Source organism: Pan paniscus, chromosome 6, assembly GCF_029289425.2.
Source record: "Pan paniscus chromosome 6, NHGRI_mPanPan1-v2.0_pri, whole genome shotgun sequence".
NCBI lineage: Eukaryota > Metazoa > Chordata > Mammalia > Primates > Hominidae > Pan > Pan paniscus.
Window position 1 is genome coordinate 179,070,017 of NC_073255.2, and position 6,477 is coordinate 179,076,493.

Below are 6,477 nucleotides of genomic sequence, written 5' to 3' on the forward strand. Positions count from 1 at the left end.
CAACTGCCTGCACCTGTACCGTTCTGTTTTCTGATCCCAGTGTGTCTTTTCCTTTGTCTCATTCCAGATAACAATGAGAGTCACGTGCAGGGTCTTCTGCTCCAAGCCCTCCTTTCAATGCCGCACAGAACAATGAAGATTTGAGGGACGACTCGTGGAAGAACTAAAGCCAGAGTCTGTGATGCACTCTTCAAACAGGACTGAAGAGAATAGATAATACATCTGTAGCCATTTATGACCTCAAGGCGCAATATCTATTTTCTGCAAACTTATCTGAGTTTGTACCTTTTTGTTTCTGTTTGTAGTTTAAATTAGTACATCATGTGGGCTGGGATTTGGGGGAACTTGTGGTGAAAAAGGGACACAGATTGTCTCCAGAGACGAGGCCTGCTATAGCAAATTTCTAGTTGGAAAACAAGAAAGATCTTGGAGGAAAGGAATATACAGGTAGGTGAAACCTTGGAAAACACAGGAAACCTGTGAATTTTAAATATTTCTGCATCTACAGGTTTCTGCTACCTAGCTTCCCAGAGTTTCAGATAGATTGAAGAAAAAGGAAAGAAAGACCATTCTGTTCTATCAGCAGCAATCCACTGGGAATGCCCACTTGGGCTTTATCTTAGCTTTACTGTGAATATTTTGAATGATTTTGGGCAATTAATTTAAATTTTCTGCATTTTAGTGTCATTATATCTTGTAAGGTATGAATGCATGATCTACCATAAAAGTTCATGTTTTCAATTAATTGATTTTTATTTTTAGAGATAGGGACTTGTGTCTCCTAGGCTGAAGTGCAGTGGCACAATCAAAGCTCACTGCAGCCTCAAACTCCTGGGCTCAAGTAATCTTCTCACCTTAGCATTTCAAGTAGCTGGAACTACAGGCATGCACCACCATGCCCAGATAATTTTTTAATTTTTTGTAGAGGCAGTGTTATCCAGGCTGGTCTCTTAACTGTTACCCAGGCTGATCTCAAACTCCTGACCTCAAGTGATCCTCCCAACTTGGCTTCTCAAGGAGTTTGGATTACAGGCATGAGCCACCACACCTGGCCCCAGAAATGCAAGTTAAAATACATACTGTGGCCAAATCTTAAAACAAAATTTATCTGACATATTTTTAGAGTTCTTGATTTTGTAAAAAAACAAAATGTGGTGGTAACAGTGACCTCTAAGCTTGTTCACCTTTTTATTCTCAGTGTATCACATAGAGTTTGGCATATAGTTGGTGATCGGTAAACTTATATTGATTAGGTTGAATTAATGACTAAATAACTGTATTAGTCCATTCTCACACTGCTATAAAGACATACCTGCAACTGAGTAATTTATAAAGAAAAGAAGTTTAGGCAGCTCATGGTTCTGCAGGCTGTACAGGCTTCTGCTTCTTGGGAGGCCTCAGGAAACTTATAATCATGGTAGAAGGGAAAGCAAACACATCTTCATGCGGATGGCAGGATTAGGGGGGTGCAACCCACCTGAAACAAGCAGGTTTTGGGAGAACTCTATCACAAGAACAGCAAGGGGGAAGCCTGCCCCCACGATTCAATCACCTCCCACCAGGCCCCACCTCCAATACTGGGAATTACAATTCGACATGAGACTTGGGTGGGGACACACAGCCAAACCATATCAATAACCTTTCACATTTTCTCAATATAATAGTTTGGCCCTATGTCCACCTTCTTAACAGCTAGTTTCAAGAGAAAGTTAATCAATGCCGACAGGGACCATTCTTGAAAAGATGTGGTACAAGACAGTATATTTTTATTTAGATACTGTTTTTTGGCATAGAAAGAAGGTAAAGTTGATGAATAGGATATGGAACATGAAGAGATAAAGGTGTTTAGTTGGCAGCAATGGTCTGCTGAATCCATTTCACGTGGTTGCAAACTTTAGTGTAGACTCCAGGTTTGTTCTTCTGAGGACAACCATAGCCCCAGGAGACAGTGCCCTGGAGTTCTCCGTTGCAGACCACAGGACTACCAGAGTCACCCTGGGCAAAAAGGAAGGGATATTCATAGATCTTATTTATGCCCAGGTGGGAGAATGGGCCGTAAGATGTTCTTCCATTGTGCTGGAGCCATTGTCCCACACTGCTGATCCAGCATGAAGCACTTTCTCTTCCTCTTGAAACCCTCCAACCCTCAATCTACTTACTATATCAGTAGTTAGTCTTCCTTATACCTGATTTGGGCCCCTTCTCTTTCCTTGGTAGGCCAACTGGGCCAAGAGGAGGTTTCATGCTGCTTAACTAGCTCTGCTCCTTCCACTAGAGTTCCTTTCCACAGTTTACCTCCTCAGAAGGGCACTTAGAAGTACTATTTGCACACCATCTTCTGTGCATCTTTTAACTCTTAAACCTAGACATTAATACAATAAAAATAAAATATTTAATTTGTCCCAAGACTATCTCTCACCTCTCACAATCAGTTATAGGGACAGTTTTACAATCTTCTGTGTTTCTGAAAAGGGGAATTATGGTGGAGAAGACTAAGAATGAGCTGGAATTGAGAAGCAGTACAAAGAAACTAACCTGGCAAGAGTCCTTTCAACCCTTCAGGAATCCCAGACATATCATGTTTGTAGTAATCTTGCCTGGGTAGGCTGTGCAGCAAGCAGTGTTAGAGAGAATGGGAGCCTTCAGACACTGCAGGAGATCAGGGTAGTTGGCTGTGGAGTGGAAGAGTAAAAAATGCAAGATTACTCATGAGGTTTCCAAAAATTTCTTTCTCAATACATTTCCCCTCTTCCCCAATACTCTCACTCTTTCTGTCAATTAGCCAATGACTTCTCATTTGAGAGAACAATACTTTCTTTTCTAGAAGCTTTCCCAAATAGTTCTAATCAATGAATTGTTCTTTCTCTGACACTAGCATCAGTGACCACAGATCTCACTTTTAGTGACTTTTTTCTCAAGCAGGTATATGTTCTAGGCAAGACCAAATCCCTGAGTCTTTGTTTTGTTTACCTCCTCAGTTTATAGTTCTCTGCCCATCACTAATCACACTTCAGTTAAATACCCTGATATCTTCATAGTACTTCATTATTGTGTCTTCTACATGGTTCCAGCAAAGGAATCTTCTTCATTTCAATTATTAATAGTATATTTCTGAGATTCCATATATCCAAAAACTATGCTCTGGGAATTTAGCCTTAAGTGAGTTTGGACTAGCTGACTTTCCACATGTCTTTCAGCTCTAAAATTGTCACACTTGTACTTCTGTTTCAGGCGACACTTACTGCCACTGCTCAGGGTGTTGCCCCAGCCAGAGATGAGGCACTGAGTACCAGTCACTGCACAGGATCTTGGCAGAGAGATGGTGGCCACTTGAGAGTTGATGGTGGCGGCTGAGCTCAGCTTAATCAGCATGATGTCATTATCAATGGTGGCTGAGTTATACTTGGGGTGGCAAATAATCTTGGCTGCATTTATGAATTGTTCATTGCCTTCATAGACCTTAATGTTGTATTCTCCGAGACGCACTTGGATTCGGCTGGATTAAAAGATATAAGAGGTTCCTAAGTATCTAGCTTGAGCTATTTCCACTCCTCCTGATCCCCCATTTATGAGGATAAACACAGACACCATCCTTTTCAAGCAGTCACACAGTAATAGTGCACTTAAGGTAGCATTCTGTACCACCACATGGTACAGGTTAGAGTTTTCCTTAGGGAAGTGTCACTGCAAATGCAGACTCACTGCCCGCCATCTTGTTAGAATAGTAAGGAATGGGAATGAGAACTCAAGGACTTGAATAAAACAGTTGGAGATAAAAAGGAAGTTGGTGGAGATTGATCAGCACTTGCCATTTCTCTCTGGTTGGGATCACCAGTTATCACAGGGAATGAAGCAGGAGTCAGAGAAATGGCAGAATGTTAAGGGAACAGAATGAATCATGCATATTTTTAATGTTGCACTGTAAATTCTCTGTATTTTATTACCTCCATATACAGTTTATACTGGCTGAGCTACAGTAATTAGCACTATGTACTGATTCATGTCATAAGCTATTTCTAGGGATAGTTCGTCACTCACTATTTCCCTTCCATATCTTGAATACCATCATTTGGGAAGATATCAGGGAACCCTGAAGGGTACCTCTCCATGCAAACCCCCCTTTATACATCAGATAATGCCTGAGAAAATAAGAAGTCTCTGGAGGTCTGAATGCCTCACCCTCAAGCACAACTCTGCAGTTTACTCTGGATTGTGTTTTGTCAGGGATAGAGGATTAATTAATCTTAGTGCATAAGAAAGTGAGTATCAATGACTTACGACTTATAGCAGTGAGCCGCGGACACCTCCCATTTGTTATTGATGAGGGAGCCACCACAGAAGTGATAGCCAGCATTCAGGGACCGTGATAGGGGACAGCATTCCTCTGACAGGTGTAGCCCCCCAACGATCTTGTCATCATCATCACTAGTGGGGAAAGCGGCTGACAGAGGAAAGTTGGGAACTATCAGTTAAACAGATTCATCTTAAAGTTTCTACAATACCATGAAAAGTTTTCTCAGATTTACCAAAAGAGCAGAATGTTCTCTTGTCTCACATAATCAGGAAATGGTGGCTTTAAGCTAATTTGGGGGGGAAATTTATTATCCCATACCTTTAAATTGTACCCCACTTATAACATTATAACTATCTATTTTTTAATTTATGCTTTAACTTTGATAAATGCATTTTTTAATATATGTACTATTCAGACACACACGCGCGCGCGCACACACACACACACTCAAAGATCAGAAACTCTTGACACAGTAAATGTCCTGAATATCACTTCCTGAAGACACAAGGAAACTTTTTTCACAGAACTCTGCTCCGCAGCCATACAATTAGGTGTAATGCTTTTCAGTAGTCATGCTGATGGTTTGTGGTCGTTGGTAGGATGTTGGTATGGGAGAGAGAGCCCCATACGGTAACAGAAAGGAAGCTTTAAAAAGGCACCTGAGGCTGGTTGCGGTGGCTTATGCCTGTAATCCCAGCACTTTGGGAGGCCGAGGCAGGCAGATCACGAGGTCAGGAGATCGAGACCATCCTGGCTAACACGGTGAAACCCCGTCTCTACTAAAAATACAAAAAATTAGCTGGGCGTGGTGGCGGGCGCCTGTAGTCCCAGCTACTCGGGAGGCTGAGGCGGAGCATGGCATGAACCTGGGAGGCGGAGCTTGCAGTGAGCCAAGATGGCACCACTGCACTCCGGCCTGGGCGACAGGGCAAGACTCTGTCTCATAAAAAAACAAAAAAAAACTAAGGCACCTGAGAATTTTCTCGTCTGGAAGGAAATTAGAGATTTATATTTTTGCTCTCCTAATTTCTCTTCTTGATTCCAGTCTAGAATTTTTATTAAAATCATTTTACAGAGCATTATAGGATGACCCTCTTCAGCCTTTCCTCTTATCCCAATTATCTTTCCAACACTTACGAATTTATTCAGCTTTTAAAGTCTAGCCCACTTTATATCTTGTAGCTCCAAAAGTTTGTGATTATATTTTATGAGCCCCATTGTTCAGATATTTTTAATAATTTTAGGAAAGAAGTTAGCAGGTGTGTAGACAGATGCATTGAATTTATACCTGCCTAACTTGAGAAAATTTAGTATTAAGTTTTAGTCTTATAAAATTTAGTAGTATAAAAGGAAAACTCATCATTTTTCTATTATATTCATGATGAAATGACATGTTACTTTACACCAGAGAGATATCCATGGCAAAAATATCGTAAAACACAGCCCATAGCTTTTATTCATGAGAAAGAAAATTGCTTTTCCCTTTGGCTTTATATCACTAGCCCTTTAGTGTGGAGAAGATGCAGGCTCTGACACCTGCAGCCTCTTTAAGAGCACACGATTAGTTTCAATTATTAACTCCAAATTCTTGGAAAGGTCAGGATAAGCGCCTCCTTAATCTGGGCTATCTTTTCCTTCTCTCTCCTTCTTCCTTAATATTACCCAGAAGTTGAGAGCAAGTCCTGTGTCTTTATATCTTCTACCCTGATCACTTTTGCTCACTGTGATCTTCCTCCAACAAGTGAAATTTAATTATCCACAAACATATGTATTTTGCACTGTTGTTTCAATATTTTAAGCTTCTTGAATACAGAGACCAGATTCAACATTCATTGTTGTCTTCCAGAGTATAAAGTACAAACTTAAGTTTATGTTTGACATCCGCTGATTCACTCATTAAAAGATACTCACCAGCAGCTCACAGGAGAGCAAGGAAGATGAAGGTCTTCATGGTTGCTCACTTCACCTGGACTTGGAAATAGGATGACAGCTTTTCTTCCACAGCTATTTATACCAACGGACTTGTCTTGACATTCATGGCCACAAGGGCCAGAAAAGTGATTTCACTGTAAACTCACAAATCTAAATCTAAATTCTGTGACAGATGCAAGATAACTCAACATAAATTTTGAACATTAACATTTGCCTACTTTTCTAGAGGGTCATGGGACTGAAAGTAATAA

General features: G+C 40.7%; 1 pseudogene; it reads right to left on the reverse strand.

Moving 5' to 3' along the window:
• Positions 1 to 1,845: 1,845 nt before the first annotated feature.
• On the reverse strand, positions 1,846 to 6,245 carry LOC100992386 (trypsin-like; annotated as a pseudogene).
• Positions 6,246 to 6,477: the final 232 nt, after the last annotated feature.